The sequence below is a fragment of the Taudactylus pleione genome, unplaced genomic scaffold (assembly GCF_031769625.1).
Source record: "Taudactylus pleione unplaced genomic scaffold, aTauple2 ptg000051l, whole genome shotgun sequence".
Lineage (NCBI taxonomy): Eukaryota > Metazoa > Chordata > Amphibia > Anura > Myobatrachidae > Taudactylus > Taudactylus pleione.
In genome coordinates, this window is record NW_028284453.1 from 2964804 (window position 1) to 2983393 (window position 18590).

General features: G+C 42.0%; 1 long non-coding RNA gene across 2 annotated transcripts in view; it reads right to left on the reverse strand.

The window, feature by feature from the left end:
• Window positions 1–4189, reverse strand: part of LOC148535453 (uncharacterized) — a 36981-nt gene extending 32792 nt beyond the window's left edge. For both annotated transcript variants that reach the window (XR_015875382.1, XR_015875381.1), the window contains exon 1: window positions 3845–4189. This is a non-coding gene — a long non-coding RNA (uncharacterized LOC148535453). The remainder of the gene's footprint in view (window positions 1–3844) is intronic.
• Window positions 4190–18590: the final 14401 nt, after the last annotated feature.

The following is an 18590-nucleotide window of genomic DNA, read 5'->3' on the forward strand; positions in this document are numbered from 1 at the left end:
CATTGAAATTATTAATAGTATGTATTTTACAGACTTGGTTATTTGCCAATCGCTATAATATAATATATATATATATTATTAAGAGATGTACTGTCTCAAATAGAGGCAGAACACAGAGCGTCACTCCAGTATTTTAAATGTGAATACATTTTACTTCAGTTCAACGTTTGAGGGCCCTTACAGCCCAGTCGTCAGGAAATTTATACATGATATGTATATATTTCCAGACGACTGGGCCATAGGGGCCTTGAAATGTTGAACTGAAGTAAAATTTATTCACATTTAAAATCCTGGAGTGACGCTCTGTGTTCTGCCTCGATTTGAGACAGTACATCTCTTGAGCTTTATACAATTGTATGTGTGAGCACCCAGTTATTTCACTATTGTGAGAGGAGTATTGAGTTCTGGACCAAGTGATTGTGTATGTATATATATATATATATATATATACACACACACACACAGTCAGGTCCATAAATATTGGGACATTGACAGAATTTTCATATTTTGGCCTCTATTCACCACCACAATGACTTTGAAATGAAACAAACGAGATGTGATTTAACTGCAGACTTTCAGATTTAATTTGAGAGTAATTACATCCAAATCAGGTGAACGGTGTAGAAATTACAATGGTTTCTATATGTGCCTCCCACTTTTTAAGGGGTCAAAACTAATGGGACAAACTAAACAATCCTAAATCTAACTTTCACCTTTTAATACTTTGTTGCAAATTACAGCCTGAAGCCTGGAACGCATAGACATCACCAGACGCTGGGTTTCATCCCTGGTGATGCTCTGCCAGGCCTCTACTGCAAATGTCTTCAGTTCCTGCTTGTTCCTGGGGCATTTTCCTTTCAGTTTTGTCTTCATCAAGTGAAATGCATGCTCAATCAGATTCAGGTAAGGGGATTGACTTGGCCATTGCATAACATTCCACTTTTTAGCCTTAAAAAACTCCTTGGTTGCTTATGCAGTATGCTTCGGGTCATTGTCCACCTGCACTGTGAAGCGCTGTCCAATGAGTTCTGAAGTATTTGACTGAATATGAGCATATAATATTGGCCGAAACACTTCAGAATTCATTCTGCTGCTTTTGTCAGCAGTCACATCATCAATAAATACAAGGTAACCAGTTCCATTGGCAGCTATACATGCCCATGCCATGACACTACCACCAGCATGCTTCACTGATGAGGTGGTATGTTTTGGATCATGAGCAGTTCCTTTCCTTCTCTTTTCCCATCACTCTGGTACAAGTTGATCTTTGTCTCATCTGTCCATAGGATGTTGTTCCAGAACTGAAATGGCTTTTTTAGATGTTGTTTGGCAAACTCTAATCTGGTCTTCCTGTTTTTGAGGCTCACCAATGGTTTGCATCTTGTGGTGAACCCTCTATATTCACTCTTGTGAAGTCTTCTCTTGATTGTTGACTTTGACACATATACATCTACCTCCTGGAGAGTGTTCTTGATTTGGCCAACTGTTGTGAAGGGGTTTTTCTTCACCAGGGAAATAATTCTTTTGTCATCCACCACAGTTGTTTTCCATGGTCTTCCGGGTCTTTTGGTGTTGCTGAGCTCTCCGGTGCGTTCTTTCTTTTTAAGAATGTTCCAAACAGTTGATTTGGCCACACCTAATGTTTTTGCGATCTCTCTGATGGGTCTGTTTTGATTTTTCAGCGTAATGATGGCTTGCTTCACTGATAGTGACAGCTCTTTGGATCTCATATTGAGAGTTGATAGCAACTGATTCCAAATGCAAATGTCACACCTAGAATCAACTCCAGACCTTTTACCTGCTTAATTGATAATGAAATAACGAGGGAATAGCTCACACCTGTCCATGAAATAGCTTTTGAGTTGATAGTCCCATTACTTTTGGTCCCTTAAAAAGTGGGAGGAACATATTGAAACTGTTGTAATTCCTACACCGTTCACCCGATTTGGATGTAATTACCCTCAAATTAAATCTTAAAGTCTGCAGTTAAAGCACATCTTGTTTGTTTCATTTCAAAACAATTGTGGTGGTGAATAGAGGCCAAAATTAGAAAATTCTGTCAATGTCCCAATATTTATGGACCTGACTGTATATATATATTTGTTTTCCCTGAAAAGTGGATTGTATTGAAATTACCATTTGTTTGTAACAAACAGTTAATTTCAATGTTTACCAATATTATTTCAGAAAAAATATATATTTGACAAAAGCTATATAATTGACCCAAGCTGTGTACACAGAATCAGTATGTAATACAGACAGTATGGATCCAGGCAGTCAGGATCCCGACAGGGTTAAAATACAGACACGACATGCTAATCCTCCCCCTGTACCTGCCCTAACCCTCACTCTGTGGTGCCTGACCCTAACCTCCCCCCTAGTGCCTAAACCTATCCCTCCCCCCTTAGTGCCTAACCCAAACCCTCCCCCTAGTGCCTAACCCTAAACCTATCCCTTCCCCAAACCCTGCTACTTACCTTTGGCAACCTGGCGGTCGGGATGCTGGTGCTGATTTTCTGCCCAGTGTCTGTATTATTATGCCTGATTCAGCACGGATCGCTAATGCGGTAACAATCGCTCACGCAGTTCTGCTGCAAAATTATGCAAATGTAAGCGATCGCAATGCCGCCGCAGCACAATATAAAGACGCTCACTATCCTTTACTCACATCCATAATACCGTGCAAGGGTGCAAAAATAATTTAGGTGTTTAATTTGCATAACTCTAATGGAAATGTTTTTTCATTTTACCTGTGCATATGATATTGTAATTTAAAGGTATAATGGTAATTCTGTTAGCTGTTTACCTAACTACTATTTCCAACACATTTAGTGATCTACAGGAATTATGATTTACATGTGAAACTAGTACAACACATTACTAAGGATTCCGTGTGTTTAGGAATTCCATGGGGGGAGGGGGTGGGTTGACACCATGAACTACCACACCAGGTGACACCAACCCTAGTGCCATCTCTGCCCCTAGTGCCTAACCGTAACCTCCCACACTAGTGCCTAACTCTCACCTGCCCCCGCAGAGGTGTCTAAACCTAGCCCCCCCCCCAGCACCCTAAACCTAATCCTCCCGGGGGGGTCTAACCCTAACCTCCCCCTTGTGGTGCCTGACCCTAACCCTTCTTCCCCTAGCCTATCCCTAACCCTCCCCGGGGGGTGCCTAACCCCCCCAAAAGATACACTAACACTGGCGAAGAATGTATATGCCCCCGAATAGCTCTAATAAAGGTATTTGGGGTAGCTAAGGTGTGTAATTGTCTTGTAATTAACGTCTTTGCACAAGTGGTGGTCAATAGCATAAAGCAGTGTTTATTGGAGAAAATAAGTAGTCCGGTCAAATTTGGGATACTTGAAAATGGGGACAAGCATGGTTTTAAGTCGCTAAAGTAAAGTTTAAAAATAAAATGCAAAAAATGCACCTGAAGCATGCACCTGCAATCAAAAAGACACCTCCCCCCCATACCTGCAGACCCCCAAAAATTTGCACTTTTTTGCCCCCATTTTCAAAGTCATTTTTTGGGGTGTTCCTTTTTTTAGGGCTTTTTTGATGCAGATATCCTTTGGGGGGCACATTATTATAACATGTTTTACAGTATATTGCTCATGGCAGAGCATAATTCAACTTGACATTTAGTAACAAATGAGATTAGAGAGACGACTCATTTGTGTTCATTCATTTAGCTCTCTGATAGTAATAGTCTCCAATAAATATGTCATAGATGTAGTTAGTTAAACCCAGACATAATTTGAATAAACATTCTTGCCCTTAATATATTGGCTGTAAAAAATGAACTGAGGATCAATTGAGCTTTTCAATTGAGAAAACTTACCTTGCAGTGATTAAAGTTATCAAACCTTTAGTAGGTTGAAAGAATCCAGGCAAGCATTACCCCTTTTACTTCTGCTTTCTTACCACCATACACAGGGTAGAGGGTGATAGATGAGAGTAAACAGGCACTGCCTGGGGTGAAAGATAGATGGAGATGCACTTCTGCTGTCGTGGCAGTGACCAGCCCACATGTGCTACACTATCAGCTGATACCAGCACAAGACGGGGGAAGTCACGACGAGAGAGCACGAAAGTGTGATATCAAAGAGCATGTACAATATTCTGCACGCAGGTAATACAGCACTGTCCCAATTAATGCAGGTAAGGCAAAGCCTCTAGCACACAGGTTCTCAAACTGTGTCCTCAGGACCCCAAACAGTGCATTTTTTTCCAGGTCTCTTAACAGAATCACTAGTGAAATAATTAGCTCCACCTGTGGATCTTTTGAAATGTGTCTGAGTAATTAATATACATGTGCACCTGCTGGGTGACCTGGAAACTGTGAACTGTGTGGGGTCTTGAGGACACAGTTTGAGAACCACTTCACTAGCAGATTACATCACCATCTACCTGCATATTGTTGCTCTGCGGTCAGATTCCTGAGCCGGCAGCGTCTGTTTGAGGATAGCGATGATGATAGTTTCGCCCGGCAGGCTTGTTCACATATTGAAAAGTGAGAGGGAGAGCATGTAAGTATGGGGTCTATTTACTAAGCCTTGGATGAAGATAAAGTACCAGCCAATTAGCTCCTACCTGCCATGTCACAGGCGGTGTTTAAAAAATGACAATTAAGAGCTGATTGGCTGGTACTTTATTTCCGTTCATTTTATCTCCATCCAAGGCATAGTAAGACCCCTATATTTGAGGCAAGGTAATGTTTAACATGGTGGGATAATTTGGATTGATTACGAGGATGAAGGGGTTAATGAGGGAGATAATTAGGGATTTGTGGATAAAACTATAATTGATACTGTGGGGGGTAATTATTAATGGGGTCACTTATATTGAATGGGGTTGTTACGATGAAACTTTGCTGACAGTCACAGTTTGATTTCTGTGGGAGCACGCTCAGCATCTGAAGCACACAGGGTAGAAACATATTAAGCAGGCATTGGGGAGATATATATATCTAACAAAAGAACCAATAAAGGGTCTGAAAATTAGTTTTATGATTTGTCTCTTATCTTGTTTTTCAAGTTTCACCATCTGCCCTCCGTTTGTTACTAAGGGGCCTATTCTTCATCACTTAATTTTCACCTGCTTTTGTAAAAAATAACATTTGCACATGCTTTGTAAAAAATAAGTGTCATGGCCATTCATCAAGTTCCGAAAAAGCATTTATTTCTGAACTTGATGGTGTTACACTCCATTTCTCTCACTTTCTCCCCCCCTCTCCCTCCCTGTCTCTTCCTCCCTGTCTCTCTCTCTCTCTTCCCCCCCCCCCTTTCACTTTCTATCCCTCTCTTAGGGGTCTATTTGATGTTAATTATCGGGGTCCGAACGGACCCCGATAATTAACATTCTAACTTTATATGAGCGCCGGAGCAATTCATCATTGATCCAGCACGGAGCCAGCTGATCCGAAAATCAGCTGTCTCCCCAATCACTGTTCCTTTCAGAGGAGACAAATGCGCATTTGTGACCAACGTGTCACACATGCGCACAAGAGCGTATGGGGACAGCGGGCCTTTCCACAAGAGGAAGGTAAGCAGGAGATATCTTTACTCTCTTGATGAATGGCCCGCAAACCTATTTTCTACCATTGCAGGTGAAAATGTTCAATTTCCTCTGCTTTTGTAAAACTTAATTGACGATGAATAGGCCGATATATCTCTATCTCTATCTCTCTCTCTCCCATGGGAACGCCTACCGTCTGGGGTAGGCCCCACTGACATCACAAGTGATGTCAGTGGGAGTGCTTTCGGCTCTGTTAGAGCCAAAAGCACTCCAGGGCTTGCGGCAACGAGACCGTACCACAAGGGTCTCATCACAAGCCCGATGGCCGTGATGGTCTTGACCATCGCGACCATCATCATGGCCGCTCGCTATAGCTGTGGGTGGTCACCCACAGCTATACGAGCGGCCAGGAGGCCGCTCTAAAAAAACAGAGGGATGGCCCTGATTCAGAGGGGGGCTCTGTCAGAGTGTCCGGCTCTGAATCAGGGCCTCTGTCCAACCATCCTACTAGGTGATTGGTGAGAATGAAAATCTGGTAATGTATGGGAGTAAATGATGATCAGCAATTTGCTCCTAAATGCCAGAAAACAGATTAAAATGGTCGTTAGACAAGTTTGTTAAATGTTGCTCTAATCAATTTGTTCAAACAGTTTTGTCCGTTTTCTGGCGTTTGGGAGCAAATTGCTGATTGTCATTTGCTTTCATACCTTACCAGATTTTCATTCCAACCAATCAACTAGTTGGATGGTTGGACTGAAAATCTTTACGTGTGTATGCGCCGTAAGTGGGAGGGGCCTGGAATAGTAAGGGGAGGTGTCTATGCCAGGAGCCATATGCTGACACGAGGTGGGCCTGTGTGTTCTTGTGTAAATGCCAGGGCCTATTTTTAGTCTCAGTCCAGCCCTGGCCTGATGCCTTAGGATGAGGAGGTGAGACACAGCGGGGAATACTTTTCCCCATACAGGTGAGGTATAAATATCACTTTTCCAAAAAGCTGACTGCAAGAAGAGCAGTGATACTTTTGTTAGTGAGGTATGATGATGAATGCCTCAAAACATTTTTTAAACTCTCAGGGGTCTATTTACAAAGTAGTGTTAGGAGACAGAGTGAAAAGTGATAAGGTGCCAGCCAAACAGCTCCCAACTGTCATCTCACAGGCTGTGTTTGAAAAATGACAGTTGGGAGCTGATTGGCTGGCGCCTTATCACTTTCTTATAGAGATGAGCGGGTTTGGTTTCCCGAGATCCGAACCCACCCGAATTTAGCAGAACCGAGTCGGATCCAAGCAGGCTCGGAGGTTCCCGCCTGACCCGGATCTCGAAACTGAGGCAAAACGATAGTCTGAAATCTCGCAGTTCGCGAGCCTACATCTCTCTGATCAATGTAGTATATAAGGGACCATGCAACGGATGCCATTTCACTCCAGCTGTGGAGACTGAACAGGGAGGATGGGTAGTGTAGGGCTGGGAGAGGTGCTGGTGCTGTCTGCTGTGTCCTGGGCTGGTGACTGTTGATCCATTCTGGGGTGGTGCTGTCTGCGGGGTCCATTTGGGCTGTTGCTGATCCATTTAGGCTGTCTGCTGTGTCCTGGGCTGGTGTTTTTCATGTCTGCTGTGTTCATCTGGGCTGGTGCAGAACTGCACATACATCTTCGCTGATGCTGTGTCCATCTGGGCCCAAGTTCTGGACTCAAAATAAATAAATATATAGTGAAATAAAAAAATCAAAGTGTTTTTTATAGTTTTGTGTGTGTGCGCGTTAGGCTTAGCCGCAGTACCGCACAAGATCCAGCCAGCAACGCAAGTTGCAACATAGTGCTGCCTGACTCCAGTCATGATCAATCTGTGCTATGGGCCCAAGTTCTGGAGCATAAAAAAAATAAAAATCAATTGTCTTTTTTTTTTGTCTAATAATTTTGTGTGTGTGCACAACTGCACGTGTGTGACTTTTGGAACCGTACCTTGGCTACACTATTGGTGCTTGTGACACTGCTTCAAGACCGCAGAAAATATGGAGGGCTGTCACATGACAGGAGAGCAAGGCCAAGAACCACATGTTGTAGCTGCCGCCAGCAGTGCAAGGCCGTCAACTTCCTCGTCCTCTATGAAGGCCCATGCCCCAGGGTTTGTCACGCCATCGATATGGTAAAGCTACTTTTACCGAAGTAAAGAAAAAAAAAATTGGAAGGAAATTTGCCTTTAGATAAACAAAAAATTGCCAATATGCCATTCACTACACAAAGTGGCAAGGAAAGGATAAGGCATTGGCCTTTCTTTAGGAATACTGCTGGTTCTGATTCTGATAGCCCTTCGGAAAAAAGAACTGTGTACCCTGAGAAATCGAAATCACAAATCCCTGAGGAGAGTGCAAGTGTGTCCGCGGTTGCTATGTGTGAGCCAGACCTAAATACTAGTGTACTGGAGGATCCTCCAAGTTCCAAAATTTGTGTTCCCTCTGTAAATGTGGGGAAGGGCAGTCAACATCTTGCAGACGTAGTTATCGAGAATGCTTCTGTGGAATTGCACATGGAGGAGGATATTTTGGTAGTTGAAGGTGCTAAGGATGATGATGATGTTGATGATGATGATGATGTTGGTGATGAGGATGTTTATGCCGAGGATGTCCTTTGTGTAAGTAAGGCAACAGCTGTTGCCCATGGATTGAAAAAGACAAGGCCCATTGTTGTCATGTCGGGACAAAAGTCAAAAAGATCCACCTCTCACGTGTGGAATTATTTCCACCCCGATCCGGACAACAGTTGTCAAGCCATATGAGCCCATTGCCATGCAAGAGTAGAGGGAGGGACCTAAACCACTTAGGAACCTCCTCCTTGTTACGTCACTGGAGCGCATTCATCAAATATCAAAGTGTTTGGCACCAAGTTCCAAAACTCAAAAAGTAACAAGTCCTGTATTACCTACCTGCTTGCTCTCTAGGAGATCCAAACCCCTTTGATCTCCAACACCTGCATCATCAACATCCTCATTCGTCATGGAGAGTAGCCCTGCTGCATCCAATGTTGGTATTCAAAGTATGATTGACTCCTCTCCTATCCGTGATTCCTCAGAAGGATCCTTATTGACTACGCATGTTGCTGCTGCTGTTGCTGTGACTGGATCTTCATCCCAGAAGGGGACCAGGAGGAAGACTACTTGTAGCGTTTCCTCCATAAAACAATTAACTGTCAAACAATCGTTTGCAAGGTCAAATAAGTTTGACAGCAACCACTTAGTTGCACAGCAGATTACTGACTCCATAACAACTATGCTGGTATTAGATGTGTTTCCAGTATCCGCCATTACTGCAGTGGGTTTTCACCAGTTAATTCAGGTCCTGTGTCCTCGCTACCAGATCCCTTCTAGATTCCACTTCGCTAGAACAGCAATTCCAAGTCTGTACAAGGACATTAAAAAGAACCTTACTAATGTCCTCAGAAATGCCGTTGTACCCACTGTCCAATTGACCACTGATATGTGGACAAGTGGGACAAGGATAACTATGGATTACATGACTGTGACAGCCCACTGGGTAGGTGTATTGCCTACAACAGCAGCAGCAACATCTACCAAAAGACAGCTGATACAGAGACAGGCTACTCTGTGCATCACCGGTTTCACTACGAGGCATACCACTGAGAACCTCTAAGAAAAACTCAGGGAAATCATTGCTAAATGGCCTACCCCACTTGGACTCTCCCCGGGATTTATGACTTTGGACAATGCCAGCAATATTGTGAGAGCATTACATGTGGGCCAATTCGAACACGTCCCATGTTTTGCTCACACAATTAATTTGGTGGTGCAACGTTTTTTAAAATCTGACACGCTCGTGCTGAAGATGATCTCGGTGGCCCGTAAAATATCCGGACATTTTAGACTTTCGGTAAACGCTTGTCAAAGATTGCATGACCAGTAGGTACTGTTAAATTTGCCCTGCCATCAGCTAAAGCAAGATGTAGTAACTCGGTGGAATTCTACCCTCTATATGCTTCAGCGGATGGAGGAACAGCAAAAGGCCATCCTGGGCTATACAACGGACTATGACATAGGCCGTGGAGGGGGAATGCACCTTACTCAAGTGCAGTGGAGAATAATTTCTGTGTTGTACAAGGTTCTCAAACCCTTTGAACTTGCCACACGTGAAGTTAGTTCAGACACTGCCAGCTTGAGTCAGGTCATTCCCCTCATCAAACTTTTGCAAAAACAGCTGGAGAAACTGAAGGAGGAGGTGAAACAGAGCAATTGCACAAAGTATGTCGGACTGGTGGATCAAGCCCTTGATTCACTTAACCAGGATCCATGGGTCGCCAATCTATTGAAATCTGAAACCTATATTTTGGCGACCATTCTGGATCCTAGGTTTAACTCCTACCTTGTTAGTTTTTTTCCAACAGACCGAAATCTAAAACGGCAAAGAGCTGTTGGTAAAAAAATTGGTATCTGCAGCCGCATGTGAAACGCCATCAACTCCTCCTTCAGTTTCTGCAGCTGCCAGGAAAAAACAAAATTTTCTTCACAGCATGCCTGCTGGTCATGCAGATCGTTCACCAAAAAATGACATCTGGTCCAGCCTGAGAGAATGGCCTACTAGTGACAAGTCTTCTACCATGACTATGTGTGATACGGTCTCCATTCACAGAATGGTGGAGGACTATTTCAGAGATAACATCTTAATAGGCATGTCAGACAGTCCCCTTTCAGTAGTGGCAGGAAAAAGAGGCAATTTGGAGTCCCATACACAAACTGGCTTTGCTTTACTTAAGTTGCCCACTCTCCAGTGTGTATTCCAAAAGAGTTTTCAGTGCAGCTGGCAACCTTGTCAGTGATCTGCGTAGGAGTTGACTTCCTCAAAATGTGGAAAAGATGATGTTCATTAAAATGAATTACAAATTCCACGAGGAAGACCGCTACCAACAATTACATCCAAAAATTACAGAGACGCCTATGGTGGATTCCAGCGGGGACAAATTTATATTGTGTGAAGAGGATGTACACACTGATGGGGATGACGAGGACGACAATGACATCTGATGTTGTAATGTAAAGCCAGTTTGTGTATGGGATCATTTCCATATTCAATGCACATTGGCAGCTTGTTTTAAAGGGGTCCCAACAATACAATAATTTCAGCCATAATTGTCCGTCCCTGTCGCTGAAATGATTGGTTTGTTAAACTGTGAATGTCCTGTTTCATATACAACATGTGGATGGGAGGGCCCAAGGACTATTCCATCTTGCACCTTTTTCCTTTCCGTTATTAATGTTATGGTTGTTTTAGGAACCGATGATTTGTTTAATTAATTTATTGTCAATTTTACAGCCAGGGGCTGCACCAGCTATCAACTATCAATTCTTCAATCCTCAAGGGTATCCCAAACATCATCTTTGCACAGTCCTTAACTCTATAATAATTATATCAATAAGTTTTGAGCCAGCAAGCTGGATGCAACCTTTTGGCCCTTTAACTAGATGAAAAAAAATCAATATTGTGAGCTGGTCAAAATTGACTGGAGACAAGTGGAAATAAATGTTATTGAGGTTATTAATACTGTAGGAACAAAAAAAGGCCAATTTTATGTGATTTTAGCTGTTTATTTTATTTTTTTTTCTTTAAGAAAAAATCCAGAACCAAAACCAAAACACGAAAACAAAACACGGAGGTGAGGTTTTGGCAAAACCAATCCAGATCCAAAACCAGGGGAGATCCAGATCCAAAATCAAAACACGGGGGTCGGCGCACATTTCTACTGTCTTATCACTTTTCACTCTGTCTCCTAATACTGCTTAGTAAATAGACCCCTCCAGTGAGTTTAAAACAAAATTATCACTAATGATTATTTTGTCATGGTGAATAGGCCCCCCCAAGTATACTTTGGAAAGCACTATATATAGTGCCCTCAGTGAATTCATCAATCCTGACGTCTGCGGTCATCAAATGGGTATGACTGAGATCTAGCCCCAAAAGCACAAGCCTATATACCTTCCAGAGTGTTGCATCAACAATAGAGACAAGCATACATGATTTTATTGGTTCTTGATTATTGTCATTCTGGTACGATGCAGGCCATATGACAGTTAATATGGTGACAACAGGGATATGGTCCATCCCTCCAAACGAGTTAAGACACTACATACAGAGTACACATTCTAACCAATAATTCCCCATAATCCATAACCACCGAACATGAGATAGATTCAGATATCTGGAATTAAACAGGGTGTCAGTATGATACCAAACGCGACATGTCTACTAAGTTCTATACCTCAAATATCATATATATATATACATTTTATACCATAATGACTTGCTAACAAAACCTCTACTATTACGCTCAACGCTAGGGAACCTTTTATATATGTGCCCTGCATAAGTGAATGTGAGATATTTACAGGAATTCATCAGTATGTGTTGTGCGTCTGTATATTGAAATAGCAACTAAGTATATGATTATGTATATGAATATGCATGTAAGTGTCTATGCGTATGCATACATATGTGTGTGCAAATGTGCATCATTGTATGGTCATGGATTAAAAAAAAATAATATATATATATATATATATATATATATATTATACACAGTCAGGTCCATAAATATTGGGACATTGACAGAATTTTCATATTTTGTCCTCTGTTCACCACCACAATGGCTTTGAAATGAAACAAACAAGATGTGATTTAACTGCAGACTTTCAGATTTAATTTGAGGGTAATTACATGCAAATCAGGTGAACGGTGTAGGAATTACAACGGTTTCTATATGTGCCTCCCACTTTTTAAGGGGCCTAAAGTAATGGAACAAACTAAACAATCCTAAATCTAACTTTCACTTTTTAATACTTTGTTGCAAATACTTTGCAGGCAATTACAGCCTGAAGTCTGGAACGCATAGACATCACCAGACGCTGGGTTTCATCCCTGGTGATGCTCTGCCAGGCCTCTACTGCAAATGTCTTCAGTTCCTGCTTGTTCTTGGGGAATTTTCTCTTCAGTTTTGTCTTCATCAAGTGAAATGCATGCTCAATCGGATTCAGGTCAGGGGATTGACTTGGCCATTGCATAACATTCCACTTTTTAACCTTAAAAAACTCTTTGGTTGCTTTTGCAGTATGCTTCGGGTCATTGTCCATCTGCACTGTGAAGCACTGTCCAATGAGTTCTGAAGCATTTGACTGAATATGAGCATATAATATTGCCCGAAACACTTCAGAATTCATTCTGCTGCTTTTGTCAGCAGTCACATAATCAATAAATACAAGGGAACCAGTTCCATTGGCAGCCATACATGCCCACGCCATGACACTACCACCACCATGCTTCACTGATGAGGCGGTTTGTTTTGGATCATGAGCAGTTCCTTTCCTTCTCTTCTCATCACTCTGGTACAAGTTTATCTTTGTCTCATCTGTCAATAGGATGTTGTTCCAGAACAGTAATCGCTTTTTTAGATGTTGTTTGGCAAACTCTAATCTGGTCTTCCTGTTTTTGTGGCTCACCAATGGTTTGCATCTTGTGGTGAACTCTCTATATTCACTCTTGTGAAGTCTTCTCTTGATTGTTGACTTTGACACATATACATCTACCTCCTGGAGAGTGTTCTTGATTTTGCCAACTGTTGTGAAGGGGTTTTTCTTCAACAGGGAAATAATTCTTTTGTCATCCACCACAGTTGTTTTCCGTGGTCTTCCAGGTCTTTTGGTGTTGCTGAGCTCTCCGGTGCGTTCTTTCTTTTTAAGAGTGTTCCAAACAGTTGATTTGGCCACACCTAATGTTTTTGCGATCTCTCTGATGGGTTTGTTTTGATTTTTCAGCCTAATGATGGCTTGCTTCACTGATAGTGATAGCTCTTTGGATCTCATATTGAGAGTTGATAGCAACTGATTCCAAATGCAAATGTCACACCTAGAATCAACTCCAGACCTTTTACCTGCTTAATTGATAATGAAATAACGAGGGAATAGCTCACACCTGTCCATGAAATGGCTTTTGAGTTGATAGTCCCATTACTTTTGGTCCCTTAAGAAGTGGGAGGCACATATTGAAACTGTTGTAATTCCTACACCGTTCACCTGATTTGGATGTAATTACCCTAAATTAAATCTGAAAGTCTGCAGTTAAATCACATCTTGTTTGTTTCATTTCAAAACCATTGTGGTGGTGAATAGAGGCCAAAATCTGAAAATTCTGACAATGTCCTAATATTTATGGACCTGACATATATATATATATATATATATATCACATCTGCTCTGCACTCACCATAATAACTAACAATAATAATAAACAATGGGGTTTTGGTACATGAATTGATCAATGCAGTTAAGCTTGCAGCCCCCGTCACGGGACCCCACTTTACTGCAAGTCCCTACTCTATTGCTCAGAACCACAACATGGACATAGCCATCACATTAGTGATTACATTAGTGATCACATTTTCTCATGCATCCCTTTTAACTAGTTTAAACTAACTTGTGTCTGCTGTTTTCCTAGGTGCTTTGCAACAGGTGTGCTTGGTAACTGTCTCACGTTTAAAAGCAAAGTTGCTGTGAGCTTTAAACCTTGATAGCCATCACATTAGTGTTAAACTCAGGGTATGCTTTGTCCATGTTGTGGTTCTGAGCAATAGAGTAGGGACTTGTAGTAAAGTGGGGTCCCGTGGCAGGGGCTGCAAGCTTAAATGCATTGATCAATTCATGTACCAAAATCCCACTGTTTATTATGTTTATTATTATTGTTAGTTATTATGGTGAGTGCAGAGCCCCTGTGATTTCTATTTAAACAATGTGGTCAAATACCATATTGCACCCCAAGTCTAGGGATGGTGAGTGCCGTGGATTAGTGTGTGTGTGTGTGTGTATATATATATATATATATATATATATATATATCCATTAACTGGCATTTTTTATATTTTATCTGTCTGAATCTAATTCCAAGGTGTCATATACAATGAAGTTGTTCTGCTCATAGGTGACATAGCAAGCCTTTGTAGGAGTCAATAAGTCTGATTACTCAACAAAGGCTTTTCTATGCTTATTTAGCATGTAAATGTCAGTCCCTCTTAACTACAATAGCATTGAACACAAGGCATACAATTGCTAACGATAGGCAAACTTCTGACAATTGCCTCTAACTTTGCAAATATTCCTAAACACCTCATAGTATCTTTGTGTATTTTAATTACTAGTCACAGACATGTACCCAGAACCTGTTTCTCATCACTGACTAAACCTTGCATAAATATAAATATACATAAATGCATTTGTGCGAATCGGATTTTGCCGATGCAGAGTAGCGTCCGATCTACTCTTTATCAGCCCACAGAGACGACTAGATCATCAGATAATAATTACGAATGATCATAACCAATTATTTGACTTCGACAGTCCTCCCTTTGGTAGCAAACATTACCCTATCACACTCTGATCTTAACCTTAGTTAGTCATACATAATAATGTATTATTCAAGGTTATAAATGGTGCAACACAAGTAGGTAACTGAACCATTAATAATGCATTTCAAGAGGGAAGAACAACCCTTATACGCTTTCTACGGATCTATAGGGATCATTGGTGGGATGTGGGATCTCATCGAACCTATGAAGGAAGGTTGGAGACTTGACTACATTATCTAGGATGTTTGAAAATAACTGTAACAATATATTCATGCATGACCACATGGTTCCATATTCCATCATCTGATGGTACACTCTAATTCAGGATTCTAATGCAGCTCTTCCTTGACCTTGGTATCCATACTGTAATTGCTTACCACCAGCATAATCTCGGTTTCTCTGTTTGGCCTTGTACATTTTCCACACTTCAAGACATTAGGAACACACCTGACACATAAGCCAATTACTAGGATGACAATAAGTATGAGGATCAGGAGCTTACCCACAATAGCAACCAGTTCCTGGACCCACTCTCCTAGACCGGAGAACCATTTCATAGGGTTCAACCAAGAGAACCACTCTTCTACCTTTTCCTCTACTTCAGCCAGTGAAGCATTATGGTTCTTTTGAAATTCCCATTTCAGCTGCAGAATTTCATCCATCTACCGGTCTATCACCTCCTTGGGGTCACTAGTGTTATTTGTGATGTACCTGCAACACTTGACACCAAATTGGGTGGCTAAAGCCACACAGTACCCTCCAGTAACAGCCGTTAAATAATTTAACACTAGCCTATGTTGCACAAGTTCTTTCTTATAAGCCTGTAACTCCTTACCTGTATACCTGAACGTGTCATCATACATCTCGGTGATATTATCTATTAATTTAACAAGATCTTGGATGTATCTAAAATTTAAAGTACCCGAGCGATCCTGATGGGATCTAGTGCTACCAATATTTGGAAACCAGTTGTTTCATTAATCAACTGTGTAGCTGTATGTATTTCACCAGGTATCATGTTTCTTTTGTCACAGTGTTCATACCACGTATGGAGATATGGTGATGGTGTGTTTTTATGGATACCAAGCTTTTCAACATGTGTAAGGGTCATAACCTCTGGAAGTACCCTTCCCACATAACATAAACCTTCGGAACTCAGAGAGAGCCACTTATACGCTTTCCTTCCACATATAAAATACACATCGTCTGAGAGTACATAAGGAATAGAATGCATCATTATCATCAGACACATTTCTCTGACAAAGAATCCTACCCCAGACATTCCCATCTAACTGACTGATACACGTTTTAGGCTGTACAATAACTGCACAGTACCCTACTTGTACTCTGCCAACCATTACCTTGCTGGAACTAAGTGTATAACTATACCGGAAGTATCTCCCACTGGTAGTAATGTTGCATATAAGATCACCATCTACTGGTTCATTATCAGCTGTTTGAAAAGGTCATTGTCTGATTGTTCCGGGACACCTCCCAATTTCCTGGTTTATTGGAATTGGTGATGTTTAAACATAGCAGGGATCTATCCACCTGGTACTGATGGAGCTTGAACTTTGGAGGCTTGGACATAATAAATTTCCCATCCAGCGTCTTCCCCTTATGTAATCCAAGGACCTCAGAGACTTCGAACGGGAATGGTACTAGTCCTACATTATGTGTCCCTGAGGCACGTGAGAGCACACCCAACATTCAGTCTGATTTAAGACTTTGCCCAACAAGGCATGATAATCCTCTAGAGGATGCCCACCCCAATACTGTTTATACTTGGGCTGGCACCGTTGGAGGCATCTCTCATTGATTAGGGACCCACAATACTCACAAATACAGTATTCCTCAGACAATAACCTCTCACACTATCTCCGAGTTTATAGGATAACAGATCTCTTAGCAATTACTGTACTGAGTTTGGTCAGATACCGCCCTGGTGAATGTATTGCTCCTCTTCCCGACTCCACTCAATCGATATCACCATCAACCTCTCCCTCCATCATCTGTCCTCCGTTACAGAAACAGGACATCCCGAAACAAACAAGAATGATGAGAACTGTGGAAGGAAACAGAAACGCAACCCCAGCCCGCCACTCCATTGCTGGAATAGAGGACTTCAAATTTCCCTAGTTCAGGTAAATCACTGCAGTCTTTAACTCTCCCGGAACAAGCTTGCAATTGACAGGTCTATGTTATCTGCCTGTCAGCAACACTTTATATGGACCTTCCCACCGATCTGTCAGAGAACTTGAAAAGGTCCGTCTCTCGGAGGGATGTGGGATGGCTCGGTTGGTATTGTTTTTCCAATGTTTTTCCTCAAGCAAGTCAAGCAGGACATTGCCCTCTTTTCAGCTTGGGAAGAGAAGCCCGGTGCACACCAATACGCTTTGACCAACTTGCACATACCTTGCTTTCCCAAGTGAGTCAGACCATATGCTGCCTCAGCCAAGCTTGGGTAGTATACCTTGGGTGCCACCGGCTTACCTTGTCCATCTTTGCAGAGTCCAGAGGACTCCTGTCCACATCCCTTTGATCTCCGGACTGCCTTTTCCTGAATTGAACACAAATTTTGCATCTCAATTAACTTCTGCGTATCAATTGCCTGAAAAAACATAATTTTATTAACTGGCATGTTAACTCTTAACCCTGCTGCCCATTTGGCAGCTTCATCTGCCCTGCTATTGCCCAGTGACACGGGGTTTACTTCACATGTGTGGGCTTTACATTTGATGACGGTTACTTCTTTTGGTAGCTGACTTGCTGTCAACTGTCCTTTTATGCGGTGTGAGTGTGCGACTGGTGTACCTGCTGCTGTCATAAAATTTCTAAGACATAGCCATAGAGCCCCAAAATCATGGACTACCCCGAAGGCGTACCTGGAGTCAATGTAGATGTTGGCTGACTTACCTTCCGCCAGTTCACACGCTCTCTTTAGTGCCACCAGTTCAGCCACTTGTGTTGAGTGAGGTGGACCAGGTGGTTCGGCTTCTACAACATCATCAACAACAGCATAACCTGTGCATAATTCTCCTGTTTCAGTTTTTTTTATGACAACTCCCATCCGTGTAAAACATCAAATCTGCATTTTCTAGTAGTGTATCACGTATATCTGGTCTAGCAGTAAAGGTCTGATTTAAATACTCCATACAATCATGTGTGTCAGTATACCTGCAAAACTCACCTTCAATTAGCAGCTCACTTCTCTCCACCCTTTGTGCATCTCTAGGCACATATGGCAAGTACGTTACTGGGTTTAACGTATTACACCATTTAATGGTAATATTGGCAGGTGCCATTAGAGCTAGTTCCCATTTTGTGAACCTAGCTGAGGAAACATGTCGAGTGTGGGCAGAATTCAGCAGTGCAGACACAGCATGTGGTGTATAAACAATCATATCATGACCTAAAACTACATCCTCATTTTTATCGACCAAAAGAGCAGTTGCTGCTACACTTCTTAAACATGTTGGGAGTGATCTTGCCACAGTGTCCAATTGGGCACTGGTATGCTACAGGTCTGCTAGCATCACCATGTTTTTGTGTGAGGACACCTGCTGCGCAGCCATCAGCTTCCGTACAATATTACTCAAAAGGTTTTTCATAATCTGGTATTCCCAGGGCAGGTGCTCTTGTCAGACTATCCTTAAGGTTAAGGAAAGCCTGCTCC